Here is a 13,233-nt window from a genome sequence, read left to right on the forward strand (position 1 = left end):
GGGCTGCTCCAAAAAGTGGGCTATTTAAAGATCAGCCTCCGTAAAAGCCAGCATATTATATAAATAGTGAAGAAAAGGCAAAAGCTTACAGCACCTGGTATTCCCAGGCGGTCTCCCATCCAAGTACTAAGCAGGCCCGACGCTGCTTAGCTTCCGAGATCAGACGAGATCGGGCGCTCTCAGCGCGGTATGGCCGTAAGCGAGGGCTGCTCCAAAAAGTGGGCTATTTAAAGATCAGCCTCCGTAAAAGCCAGCATATTATATAAATAGTGAAGAAAAGGCAAAAGCTTACAGCACCTGGTATTCCCAGGCGGTCTCCCATCCAAGTACTAAGCAGGCCCGACGCTGCTTAGCTTCCGAGATCAGACGAGATCGGGCGCTCTCAGCGCGGCATGGCCGTAAGCGAGGGCTGCTCCAAAAAGTGGGCTATTTAAAGATCAGCCTCCGTAAAAGCCAGCATATTATATAAATAGTGAAGAAAAGGCAAAAGCTTACAGCACCTGGTATTCCCAGGCGGTCTCCCATCCAAGTACTAAGCAGGCCCGACGCTGCTTAGCTTCCGAGATCAGACGAGATCGGGCGCTCTCAGCGCGGTATGGCCGTAAGCGAGGGCTGCTCCAAAAAGTGGGCTATTTAAAGATCAGCCTCCGTAAAAGCCAGCATATTATATAAATAGTGAAGAAAAGGCAAAAGCTTACAGCACCTGGTATTCCCAGGCGGTCTCCCATCCAAGTGTAACAATCGGCCTTATCAGCCGAGTTACAAGACTAAAATGGGATCAGATTTAACTGTGAGAGATGACTAGTGGTTAAAAGAATGAGACATAAAAGAAGATTGGTTTAAATAGATTTGGTTTATTTACAAGGTTCACATAAAAGACTTTAAAACAACACGATAAAACGAGGTAAACGCTGTTAAAAGAATACAGTTCATTTGTCCATACCCTAAAAACAGTCCAAGAATCCCAGTGTGTTGATAAGTCCAATGTGAGTGTCCACCGGTGTATATACAATCCACAGAAAGTGTAATCCAAAGTTTGCAGGTGGTGAAAGGAAAGGTGAGCTCTAAAATTAGCAACTCCTCAATCCAACAGTTTGGTGACTGTCCTTTGTTTGTCATGCTGCTCTCTTATACAGTTGTACTTCCTGCTTCCTGTCATGTGTCTAGTCACATGGCAGGCCAACCATCCATTTTTTAAAGACACACACTCACTTAAAATGTTAAGAGTAATAAAATGGCCTAAAAAACATGTAAAACACTTAAAACTCTATAATACATTTAAATGATTGTAATAAATAGAGCGGTAAAACACGTCTTTCTAAAAGCCAGCATATTATATAAATAGTGAAGAAAAGGCAAAAGCTTACAGCACCTGGTATTCCCAGGCGGTCTCCCATCCAAGTACTAAGCAGGCCCGACGCTGCTTAGCTTCCGAGATCAGACGAGATCGGGCGCTCTCAGCGCGGTATGGCCGTAAGCAAGGGCTGCTCCAAAAAGTGGGCTATTTAAAGATCAGCCTCCGTAAAAGCCAGCATATTATATAAATAGTGAAGAAAAGGCAAAAGCTTACAGCACCTGGTATTCCCAGGCGGTCTCCCATCCAAGTACTAAGCAGGCCCGACGCTGCTTAGCTTCCGAGATCAGACGAGATCGGGCGCTCTCAGCGCGGTATGGCCGTAAGCGAGGGCTGCTCCAAAAAGTGGGCTATTTAAAGATCAGCCTCCGTAAAAGCCAGCATATTATATAAATAGTGAAGAAAAGGCAAAAGCTTACAGCACCTGGTATTCCCAGGCGGTCTCCCATCCAAGTGTAACAATCGGCCTTATCAGCCGAGTTACAAGACTAAAATGGGATCAGATTTAACTGTGAGAGATGACTAGTGGTTAAAAGAATGAGACATAAAAGAAGATTGGTTTAAATAGATTTGGTTTATTTACAAGGTTCACATAAAAGACTTTAAAACAACACGATAAAACGAGGTAAACGCTGTTAAAAGAATACAGTTCATTTGTCCATACCCTAAAAACAGTCCAAGAATCCCAGTGTGTTGATAAGTCCAATGTGAGTGTCCACCGGTGTATATACAATCCACAGAAAGTGTAATCCAAAGTTTGCAGGTGGTGAATGGAAAGGTGAGCTCTAAAATTAGCAACTCCTCAATCCAACAGTTTGGTGACTGTCCTTTGTTTGTCATGCTGCTCTCTTATACAGTTGTACTTCCTGCTTCCTGTCATGTGTCTAGTCACATGGCAGGCCAACCATCCATTTTTTAAAGACACACACTCACTTAAAATGTTAAGAGTAATAAAATGGCCTAAAAAACATGTAAAACACTTAAAACTCTATAATACATTTAAATGATTGTAATAAATAGAGCGGTAAAACACGTCTTTCTAAAAGCCAGCATATTATATAAATAGTGAAGAAAAGGCAAAAGCTTACAGTACCTGGTATTCCCAGGCGGTCTCCCATCCAAGTACTAAGCAGGCCCGACGCTGCTTAGCTTCCGAGATCAGACGAGATCGGGCGCTCTCAGCGCGGTATGGCCGTAAGCGAGGGCTGCTCCAAAAAGTGGGCTATTTAAAGATCAGCCTCCGTAAAAGCCAGCATATTATATAAATAGTGAAGAAAAGGCAAAAGCTTACAGCACCTGGTATTCCCAGGCGGTCTCCCATCCAAGTACTAAGCAGGCCCGACGCTGCTTAGCTTCCGAGATCAGACGAGATCGGGCGCTCTCAGCGCGGTATGGCCGTAAGCGAGGGCTGCTCCAAAAAGTGGGCTATTTAAAGATCAGCCTCCGTAAAAGCCAGCATATTATATAAATAGTGAAGAAAAGGCAAAAGCTTACAGCACCTGGTATTCCCAGGCGGTCTCCCATCCAAGTACTAAGCAGGCCCGACATCAGACGAGATCGGGCGCTCTTTTTTTTTTAAATTTATTTATTTATTTAAAACATGTTAATACATTTTAAAAACAGTCTGAATCACATTCTGGCAACAATACATTAAATCGAAACCATGTCATTTCAATAAATGGGTTATCATTTACAAAAATTTTGACAAAAACATCTTTCTCTTCATTCATATTACAGTAATCAAACAAAACATTTAAAATAAAACACATCTTCACCTTAAAAAGTTTGCACACAGGTATTTTTGTTTTCTTTTGTTTGACAAAATTTCTTCTGCTCCAAATTACAAATCTAGCAATGGTTAATATCAAATTTAAAAAACACACATTCTTAAAATTACCTTTAGAACCAAATAAAAACATTGTTTCCCATTCTTCATCAATACATCTTTGTTCTACTCCCAATTTACTTGTCATTTCTTTTAATTTTTTTATAAAACATTTTAACCCTGTGCATTTAAAAAAAATATGTATCAATCCTTCATCTTCCCTATTACATACCTTGCATATTGCATCACTTGCCATTCCAAATTTACACAGTCTCATTTCACTTAATAAACAATTATGTCTTAAAATATAATCAAAGTTTTCTAAAATTGGACTTTTCCACCAAGCTCTTAGATTTTTCCATATTTTCTTAGTTTCCATACTTGGGTACAATCTTTGCCAATATCCTTCTGCTTTTGGTGTGATAAAAACATCTTCACATAAACAAGAATAAAACATCTTTAAAATACCATCTTTAAAAGCATGCTGTTTGTCATTACTTTTAAAATCAATCATCATTCCATCATTACCTTTTGTTTCTTCTGTACCTTCTATAATATTTATCCATTCTTCCGGTATTACTTCTTTCATTTGTTTGTATTGTTTTTCTAAGACTGTTTTAGTTTCATTGTCATAATTTTCTACAATTGCGTCTCTTATTACTTGCACCGGTACAAAACCAGGTATCACTTCATACAAAATATCTTTTATTTGCTTTATCCCCGCATAAAACCATTTTTTATAAAAAATGGTATCATTTCCCTTTTTAATTTGATTATTTAAAAACAATGGTTGTCTTAAAATCTCTTCCCTGGTAAAAGACGTACAAACAACATGCTTTCTAAAATCACCCCATGCTTTTACAACCTCTTTATAAAACTCTGGTATTCCGTTCATCATGTTTTCTTTTAGCTTCATCCATAAAACATCATCTCCCATTTTTCCACATTTATTTAAAAAATAGTTCATTACACCCTTCCACGCATATTTCCCATGTTTCCAGTATTTATTAACAGTTTTTATTCTTATACTTTTCATTCTTATTAATGGATCTATTAGTCCCAACCCTCCTTCCTCCACCTTTCCAATTAGAGTGTCATAAGCAATTTTCGATGGTTTCCCCTCCCATAAAAAGTTTAAAACAATAGATTTGATTTTTTTTATACACCCATATAGGCAAACTCACAGAACCCAATACATACCACATTTTTGATAAAAACAAAGAATTAATAACTAAAACCTTCCCTTTTAAAAATAATCCTCTTAATTTCCAGAAATTTAATCTCTTCTCCATTCCTTTTAAAACCTCCTCCCATACCACTTCTCTTATTTCATTTTCATTTTCTCCAACCCTTATACCTAAAATTTTCATACTCTTCTTTTCTTCCTTAAATTGCATTTTATTCAGCAGATCATTCGGTAATCCAATTTTCATGTATGTAGTTTTTTCTTTATTAACTTTTGCCCCTGTTCCTTTACAATATCTTTCTAAAACTTCCATTGCTTTATCCATACTTTTAATATCTTTTACAAACAATGTCGTGTCATCTGCATATTGAAATATTTTTTGTTCTGATTCTTCTCCTTTTATGCGTATTCCTTTTATGTTCTTTTCCTGGTCTACTGCCAGTCCTAAAGCTTCAGATACTAAAGTGTATAATAATGCTGACATAGGACACCCTTGTCTGATTGATCTCGTTATTTTAAAATCTTTAGTTAAAAAACCATTCACTTTTACACAACTACTTATATCTGTATATAAACATTTTATCCATTTTAAAAAATTCTCCCCAAAACCAAATCTCTCCATCACATGTATCAAGTATTTGTGTTCAACTCTATCAAAAGCCTTTTCTAAATCCACACTTATTATATATCCTGTTTCTTTCTCCTCCTTCATGTACCATATCATATCTCTTATATTGTTAATGACATCAGTAATATCTCTTTTTAGAACAGCATATGCTTGATTTGTAGTAATTATATTTGGTACTACTATTTTCAATCGATTGGCTAAAATTTTGGCTAATATTTTATAATCTGTATTCAACATGCTTAGTGGTCTGTAGTTTTTCAGGTCTCTCTTATCACCTTTTTTCTTGTAAATTATTTTCACCATACCTTTCTTCATACTATTCGTTAAATTCCCTTTTTTAAAATTATCTATAAATATTTCATTTAAAATTGGACATAACACATCTTTAAAAACCTTATAAAATTCAGCTGTTAATCCATCTATTCCTGGACTTTTACCATTTTTCAGTTGATCAATTGCAATTCCTATTTCTAATTCCGTAATCTCACTCTCACACATTTCTTTGTCTCCCTCATTAACTTTAACCTGTATTTTACTTAATACAAATTCCTCATCTTCTAAAACTATCTCATTTTTGGTAAATAAATGCTTATAGAATTCTCTGACTTCTTCCAAAATTCCTGTTTTATCTTCTACAATCCTCGCATCTTCTGTTTTAATACTTTTTATTATATCTGCTCTCTGTCTTGTTTTTTCTAATTCATAAAAATATTTCGTACTTCTTTCTCCTTCTACAATGTCTTTCGCCCTACTTCTTATTATTGCTCCTTTACACTTCTCTTCTTCTATTTTCTTTAATTCTTCCTGTAATTCTATTATCTTATCAATATTTTCATCATGCTCATTTACTTTCCTCATTTCTTCATCCCACTCTTTTTTGATCTTATTTTCTTTCATCTTTTTGACTTTTTGCCATTTTTTTGAATATTCCATTGAGAATTTTTTTATTATTTTTTTTAGAATGTCCCACCAAAACCCTTTTTCTATTTCATACATTTCCTCATTTACACTATTAATTATTATACTTTCTATTTCCATTCTGTATATTTCATTTTTTAGAAGTTCTGCATTTAATATCCACACCCCTGGTCCTTTATCAGCCTCATTAAAATTCATCAATATCCATAAAAAATCATGATCACTCTCACTATAATTTTTGTAAGACGCCTTAGTGACATAATATGCTTCCTTTTTCTTACATAAAAATAAGTCTATTCTACTTTGCTTTAGAACTCTATCAACAATTTGTCTTCTTGAATATTCTCTTTTCATACCATTCCTCTCTCTCCACACATCCACCATATTATATTTCTCCATTATGTTATGTAGTTCATTCCTCCCTCTATCTCTTCTAAATCCCATTGAATCATCTACATCAATTCTCTGTATTACAGTGTTAAAATCACCTAACACCATAATGTTGTCATGTTTTTCTATTAACTCATTCATATCCCTGTAAAAATTAAATTTATCTCTTTCATCATTTGGTGCATGTATATTACACACTTTCATTTCTTTTCCATTACACACAAATTTAACAATTATTATTCTTCCCTTTGTGTCTTTATAATCTATATTTACTTCTTCAAATACTCCTTTTCTTATTAAAATAGCTACCCCTCTCTTCCTTTCCATATCACAGTTACTATATATTTCTCTGTTCCATAATTTTCTAATTTCATCACTTATTTTATCTTCCCATTTCGTTTCTTGTAAACATAGCACATCACATTTTTTGGTCAGACACATTAATCTTTCAAACTTTTGACATTTGGATAATCCTCTAGCATTCAGCGATACAATTGATATAGAGCTCATTAAAGAAAAGATTGGAAAAACCAAAACCCACCATTCAATCCGTTTCATTGTCTTTCAAAAATATTTTTTACTTCACCCATTTCAGCTTTCCTCCTCTCCAGTCTTTCCTTTTGCTCTTCTCTTCTTATCTTCTGCCTTTTAAGAACCTGTTGAATGTCTAAGCCATCTTTTCTTGTTTTTACACATCTATTCAGTCTTTCTTTTCCTTTGTTTTCCATTCCACGAATTTCCCCCCCATTGTCTGCTCCTCTTACCTCAGTCAGTGTCTTTATTCCCTTATCCTCAGCTTTTTCTTTTTCTTGTCCTTTTTCGTAGTCCAGTTCATTAGTGTCCACATCGTCCTGTTCCTTAGAAAATCCTTCTTTAATCAAATTTATATCCTCTTTGTTTGCTCCTCCTCCCATCTCCATTCCTTGTTCTTCATCTTCCTTCTTTTCTTTATTCTCATCTATGTTGTTGTTCTCCTCTTCCTCGTCATCTTGTTTCTCGTCCTCTCCTTGCGTCTGCCTTTGTGAGTCATTTAACCTCTCAATTGTTGTAAATCCCATTACCTCTTGTATTTCCATTCCTGGATCTTCATTTTCCTCGTCTTCTATCTCGCATCTGCATCTTAACATTGTCTTTTGGCAGCCTTGGCACCGCGGGACTTTACAGTCTCGCGCATAATGCCCCTGCTCAAGACAATTTCTGCATGTGAATTGTGGGCAGTCCTTTTTTTCATGCTCCGGACTTACACAGATCCTGCATGTCTTCACTTGATTATCGTGAATCACTCTGAAGTACTGCACTCCTTCTTCAGTCCTGAAGCTTGTGTTGTATGGTAAAGACGTCACCTCTTGTGGAAACTTTACCCTCAAAAATCGTGTTCCGTCTGCCACCGTTGTCCCGGGATGATATCTTCTTCTTAGTGGTAGAATGGGAGTTACACCCCAATTGATTAGTTTTTGACTGATTTCCTCATCTTCAATATAGCTGGGCAGACTCAAGAAAGACACCATTCTTTCTGTTGCACACAATTTCCTTATCTCACATTCTTGTCCGTTTATCATTATTCCATTCAACAGCAAATCACAGTCCATCTCACTTTCCATAGTCATTTCAAAATCATAATTATTTTTTCTTCTCAGTCCGATCAATTTTCCCATTCCAACTTTCTCTTCAACTGCTTTAATTATCATTAGTATTGTTATATTTTCTATATCTTTAACAGTCATTGTTAATGTTGCTTCTTTCTTGTATTCCCTCTGATACCTTGTTTGTTTGCTTAATTTCTGTATCATTTGTTGTCGTTGAGATAAAACATTTCTTTTTTCTCCAACTTCTTTCTCAATTCCAATACCTTCAGTTGATTGTAGATCTCCTTTCCGTTCTTGTCCAGTTGTTTTTCTTTCTTGTTTCCTCCTTGAAACCACCGTCGCCCACGTTTCATTATTGTTTTCTCCATGTCTTTCATTTATATTCCTTTCAGTTATGTCTGCAACAAATCCTGGTTCCGCATTTCCCATCTCATGTTGTTTTACCAGTCCGTGTTCTTTGTCCATTAAATCCATATTTTGGTTGTCTCAAACCCCAAACAGAAAGACCTGTTTGGGGTTAAAAAAAACCTTCCTCAAAAAAAAAACTCCTTCTAACTAAAAAACAAACAAAATAAATGTGAAAAAACACCCAGAAAAATGGTGAGCCTATCTCAACTACTGCACACTACAAACTGCCAACTCACTTCCTGTTTGCTCTCTAGCGCCTCAGGTGGGGGTATGGCCGTAAGCGAGGGCTGCTCCAAAAAGTGGGCTATTTAAAGATCAGCCTCCGTAAAAGCCAGCATATTATATAAATAGTGAAGAAAAGGCAAAAGCTTAGAGCACCTGGTATTCCCAGGCGGTCTCCCATCCAAGTACTAAGCAGGCCCGACGCTGCTTAGCTTCCGAGATCAGACGAGATCGGGCGCTCTCAGCGCGGTATGGCCGTAAGCGAGGGCTGCTCCAAAAAGTGGGCTATTTAAAGATCAACCTCCGTAAAAGCCAGCATATTATATAAATAGTGAAGAAAAGGCAAAAGCTTACAGCACCTGGTATTCCCAGGCGGTCTCCCATCCAAGTGTAACAATCGGCCTTATCAGCCGAGTTACAAGACTAAAATGGGATCAGATTTAACTGTGAGAGATGACTAGTGGTTAAAAGAATGAGACATAAAAGAAGATTGGTTTAAATAGATTTGGTTTATTTACAAGGTTCACATAAAAGACTTTAAAACAACACGATAAAACGAGGTAAACGCTGTTAAAAGAATACAGTTCATTTGTCCATACCCTAAAAACAGTCCAAGAATCCCAGTGTGTTGATAAGTCCAATGTGAGTGTCCACCGGTGTATATACAATCCACAGAAAGTGTAATCCAAAGTTTGCAGGTGGTGAATGGAAAGGTGAGCTCTAAAATGAGCAACTCCTCAATCCAACAGTTTGGTGACTGTCCTTTGTTTGTCATGCTGCTCTCTTATACAGTTGTACTTCCTGCTTCCTGTCATGTGTCTAGTCACATGGCAGGCCAACCATCCATTTTTTAAAGATACACACTCACTTAAAATGTTAAGAGTAATAAAATGGCCTAAAAAACATGTAAAACACTTAAAACTCTATAATACATTTAAATGATTGTAATAAATAGAGCGGTAAAACACGTCTTTCTAAAAGCCAGCATATTATATAAATAGTGAAGAAAAGGCAAAAGCTTACAGCACCTGGTATTCCCAGGCGGTCTCCCATCCAAGTACTAAGCAGGCCCGACGCTGCTTAGCTTCCGAGATCAGACGAGATCGGGCGCTCTTTTTTTTTTTTTTTTTTTTTTTTTTTTTATTTAAAACATGTTAATACATTTTAAAAACAGTCTGAATCACATTCTGGCAACAATACATTAAATCGAAACCATGTCATTTCAATAAATGGGTTATCATTTACAAAAATTTTGACAAAAACATCTTTCTCTTCATTCATATTACAGTAATCAAACAAAACATTTAAAATAAAACACATCTTCACCTTAAAAAGTTTGCACACAGGTATTTTTGTTTTCTTTTGTTTGACAAAATTCCTTCTGCTCCAAATTACAAATCTAGCAATGGTTAATATCAAATTTAAAAAACACACATTCTTAAAATTACCTTTAGAACCAAATAAAAACATTGTTTCCCATTCTTCATCAATACATCTTTGTTCTACTCCCAATTTACTTGTCATTTCTTTTAATTTTTTTATAAAACATTTTAACCCTGTGCATTTAAAAAAAATATGTATCAATCCTTCATCTTCCCTATTACATACCTTGCATATTGCATCACTTGCCATTCCAAATTTACACAGTCTCATTTCACTTAATAAACAATTATGTCTTAAAATATAATCAAAGTTTTCTAAAATTGGACTTTTCCACCAAGCTCTTAGATTTTTCCATATTTTCTTAGTTTCCATACTTGGGTACAATCTTTGCCAATATCCTTCTGCTTTTGGTGTGATAAAAACATCTTCACATAAACAAGAATAAAACATCTTTAAAATACCATCTTTAAAAGCATGCTGTTTGTCATTACTTTTAAAATCAATCATCATTCCATCATTACCTTTTGTTTCTTCTGTACCTTCTATAATATTTATCCATTCTTCCGGTATTACTTCTTTCATTTGTTTGTATTGTTTTTCTAAGACTGTTTTAGTTTCATTGTCATAATTTTCTACAATTGCGTCTCTTATTACTTGCACCGGTACAAAACCAGGTATCACTTCATACAAAATATCTTTTATTTGCTTTATCCCCGCATAAAACCATTTTTTATAAAAAATGGTATCATTTCCCTTTTTAATTTGATTATTTAAAAACAATGGTTGTCTTAAAATCTCTTCCCTGGTAAAAGACGTACAAACAACATGCTTTCTAAAATCACCCCATGCTTTTACAACCTCTTTATAAAACTCTGGTATTCCGTTCATCATGTTTTCTTTTAGCTTCATCCATAAAACATCATCTCCCATTTTTCCACATTTATTTAAAAAAATAGTTCATTACACCCTTCCACGCATATTTCCCATGTTTCCAGTATTTATTAACAGTTTTTATTCTTATACTTTTCATTCTTATTAATGGATCTATTAGTCCCAACCCTCCTTCCTCCACCTTTCCAATTAGAGTGTCATAAGCAATTTTCGATGGTTTCCCCTCCCATAAAAAGTTTAAAACAATAGATTTGATTTTTTTATACACCCATATAGGCAAACTCACAGAACCCAATACATACCACATTTTTGATAAAAACAAAGAATTAATAACTAAAACCTTCCCTTTTAAAAATAATCCTCTTAATTTCCAGAAATTTAATCTCTTCTCCATTCCTTTTAAAACCTCCTCCCATACCACTTCTCTTATTTCATTTTCATTTTCTCCAACCCTTATACCTAAAATTTTCATACTCTTCTTTTCTTCCTTAAATTGCATTTTATTCAGCAGATCATTCGGTAATCCAATTTTCATGTATGTAGTTTTTTCTTTATTAACTCTTGCCCCTGTTCCTTTACAATATCTTTCTAAAACTTCCATTGCTTTATCCATACTTTTAATATCTTTTACAAACAATGTCGTGTCATCTGCATATTGAAATATTTTTTGTTCTGATTCTTCTCCTTTTATGCGTATTCCTTTTATGTTCTTTTCCTGGTCTACTGCCAGTCCTAAAGCTTCAGATACTAAAGTGTATAATAATGCTGACATAGGACACCCTTGTCTGATTGATCTCGTTATTTTAAAATCTTTAGTTAAAAAACCATTCACTTTTACACAACTACTTATATCTGTATATAAACATTTTATCCATTTTAAAAAATTCTCCCCAAAACCAAATCTCTCCATCACATGTATCAAGTATTTGTGTTCAACTCTATCAAAAGCCTTTTCTAAATCCACACTTATTATATATCCTGTTTCTTTCTCCTCCTTCATGTACCATATCATATCTCTTATATTGTTAATGACATCAGTAATATCTCTTTTTAGAACAGCATATGCTTGATTTGTAGTAATTATATTTGGTACTACTATTTTCAATCGATTGGCTAAAATTTTGGCTAATATTTTATAATCTGTATTCAACATGCTTAGTGGTCTGTAGTTTTTCAGGTCTCTCTTATCACCTTTTTTCTTGTAAATTATTTTCACCATACTTTTCTTCATACTATTCGATAAATTCCCTTTTTTAAAATTATCTATAAATATTTCATTTAAAATTGGACATAACACATCTTTAAAAACCTTATAAAATTCAGCTGTTAATCCATCTATTCCTGGACTTTTACCATTTTTCAGTTGATCAATTGCAATTCCTATTTCTAATTCCGTAATCTCACTCTCACACATTTCTTTGTCTCCCTCATTAACTTTAACCTGTATTTTACTTAATACAAATTCCTCATCTTCTAAAACTATCTCATTTTTGGTAAATAAATGCTTATAGAATTCTCTGACTTCTTCCAAAATTCCTGTTTTATCTTCTACAATCCTCGCATCTTCTGTTTTAATACTTTTTATTATATCTGCTCTCTGTCTTGTTTTTTCTAATTCATAAAAATATTTCGTACTTCTTTCTCCTTCTACAATGTCTTTCGCCCTACTTCTTATTATTGCTCCTTTACACTTCTCTTCTTCTATTTTCTTTAATTCTTCCTGTAATTCTATTATCTTATCAATATTTTCATCATGCTCATTTACTTTCCTCATTTCTTCATCCCACTCTTTTTTGATCTTATTTTCTTTCATCTTTTTGACTTTTTGCCATTTGTTTGAATATTCCATTGAGAATTTTTTTATTCTTTTTTTTAGAATGTCCCACCAAAACCCTTTTTCCATTTCATACATTTCCTCATTTACACTATTAATTATTATACTTTCTATTTCCATTCTGTATATTTCATTTTTTAGAAGTTCTGCATTTAATATCCACACCCCTGGTCCTTTATCAGCCTCATTAAAATTCATCAATATCCATAAAAAATCATGATCACTCTCACTATAATTTTTGTAAGACGCCTTAGTGACATAATATGCTTCCTTTTTCTTACATAAAAATAAGTCTATTCTACTTTGCTTTAGAACTCTGTCAACAATTTGTCTTCTTGAATATTCTCTTTTCATACCATTCCTCTCTCTCCACACATCCACCATATTATATTTCTCCATTATGTTATGTAGTTCATTCCTCCCTCTATCTCTTCTAAATCCCATTGAATCATCTACATCAATTCTCTGTATTACAGTGTTAAAATCCCCTAACACCATAATGTTGTCATGTTTTTCTATTAACTTATTCATATCCCTGTAAAAATTAAATTTATCTCTTTCATCATTTGGTGCATGTATATTACACACTTTCATTTCTTTTCCATTAC

At 34.5% G+C, this 13,233-nt stretch overlaps 8 non-coding genes across 8 annotated transcripts; all 8 read right to left on the bottom strand.

Annotated features, from left to right (window-relative positions):
* Nucleotides 1-82: 82 nt before the first annotated feature.
* LOC141306094 (5S ribosomal RNA) lies at nt 83-201 on the bottom strand. The gene has a single exon (XR_012345054.1). It is a non-coding gene; the product is annotated as a 5S ribosomal RNA (ribosomal RNA).
* Nucleotides 202-285: 84 nt separating this feature from the next.
* Nucleotides 286-404, bottom strand: LOC141306960 (5S ribosomal RNA). The gene has a single exon (XR_012345917.1). It is a non-coding gene; the product is annotated as a 5S ribosomal RNA (ribosomal RNA).
* Nucleotides 405-488: 84 nt separating this feature from the next.
* Nucleotides 489-607, bottom strand: LOC141306095 (5S ribosomal RNA). The gene has a single exon (XR_012345055.1). It is a non-coding gene; the product is annotated as a 5S ribosomal RNA (ribosomal RNA).
* Nucleotides 608-1,360: 753 nt separating this feature from the next.
* On the bottom strand, nt 1,361-1,479 carry LOC141306096 (5S ribosomal RNA). Its single transcript, XR_012345057.1, has one exon. It is a non-coding gene; the product is annotated as a 5S ribosomal RNA (ribosomal RNA).
* Nucleotides 1,480-1,563: 84 nt separating this feature from the next.
* On the bottom strand, nt 1,564-1,682 carry LOC141306097 (5S ribosomal RNA). The gene has a single exon (XR_012345058.1). It is a non-coding gene; the product is annotated as a 5S ribosomal RNA (ribosomal RNA).
* Nucleotides 1,683-2,435: 753 nt separating this feature from the next.
* LOC141307080 (5S ribosomal RNA) lies at nt 2,436-2,554 on the bottom strand. The gene has a single exon (XR_012346036.1). It is a non-coding gene; the product is annotated as a 5S ribosomal RNA (ribosomal RNA).
* Nucleotides 2,555-2,638: 84 nt separating this feature from the next.
* On the bottom strand, nt 2,639-2,757 carry LOC141306098 (5S ribosomal RNA). Its single transcript, XR_012345059.1, has one exon. It is a non-coding gene; the product is annotated as a 5S ribosomal RNA (ribosomal RNA).
* Nucleotides 2,758-8,661: 5,904 nt separating this feature from the next.
* LOC141307512 (5S ribosomal RNA) lies at nt 8,662-8,780 on the bottom strand. The gene has a single exon (XR_012346465.1). It is a non-coding gene; the product is annotated as a 5S ribosomal RNA (ribosomal RNA).
* Nucleotides 8,781-13,233: the final 4,453 nt, after the last annotated feature.

The sequence above is a fragment of the Garra rufa genome, unplaced genomic scaffold (genome assembly GCF_049309525.1).
Source record: "Garra rufa unplaced genomic scaffold, GarRuf1.0 hap1_unplaced_002, whole genome shotgun sequence".
NCBI classification, from domain to species: domain Eukaryota; kingdom Metazoa; phylum Chordata; class Actinopteri; order Cypriniformes; family Cyprinidae; genus Garra; species Garra rufa.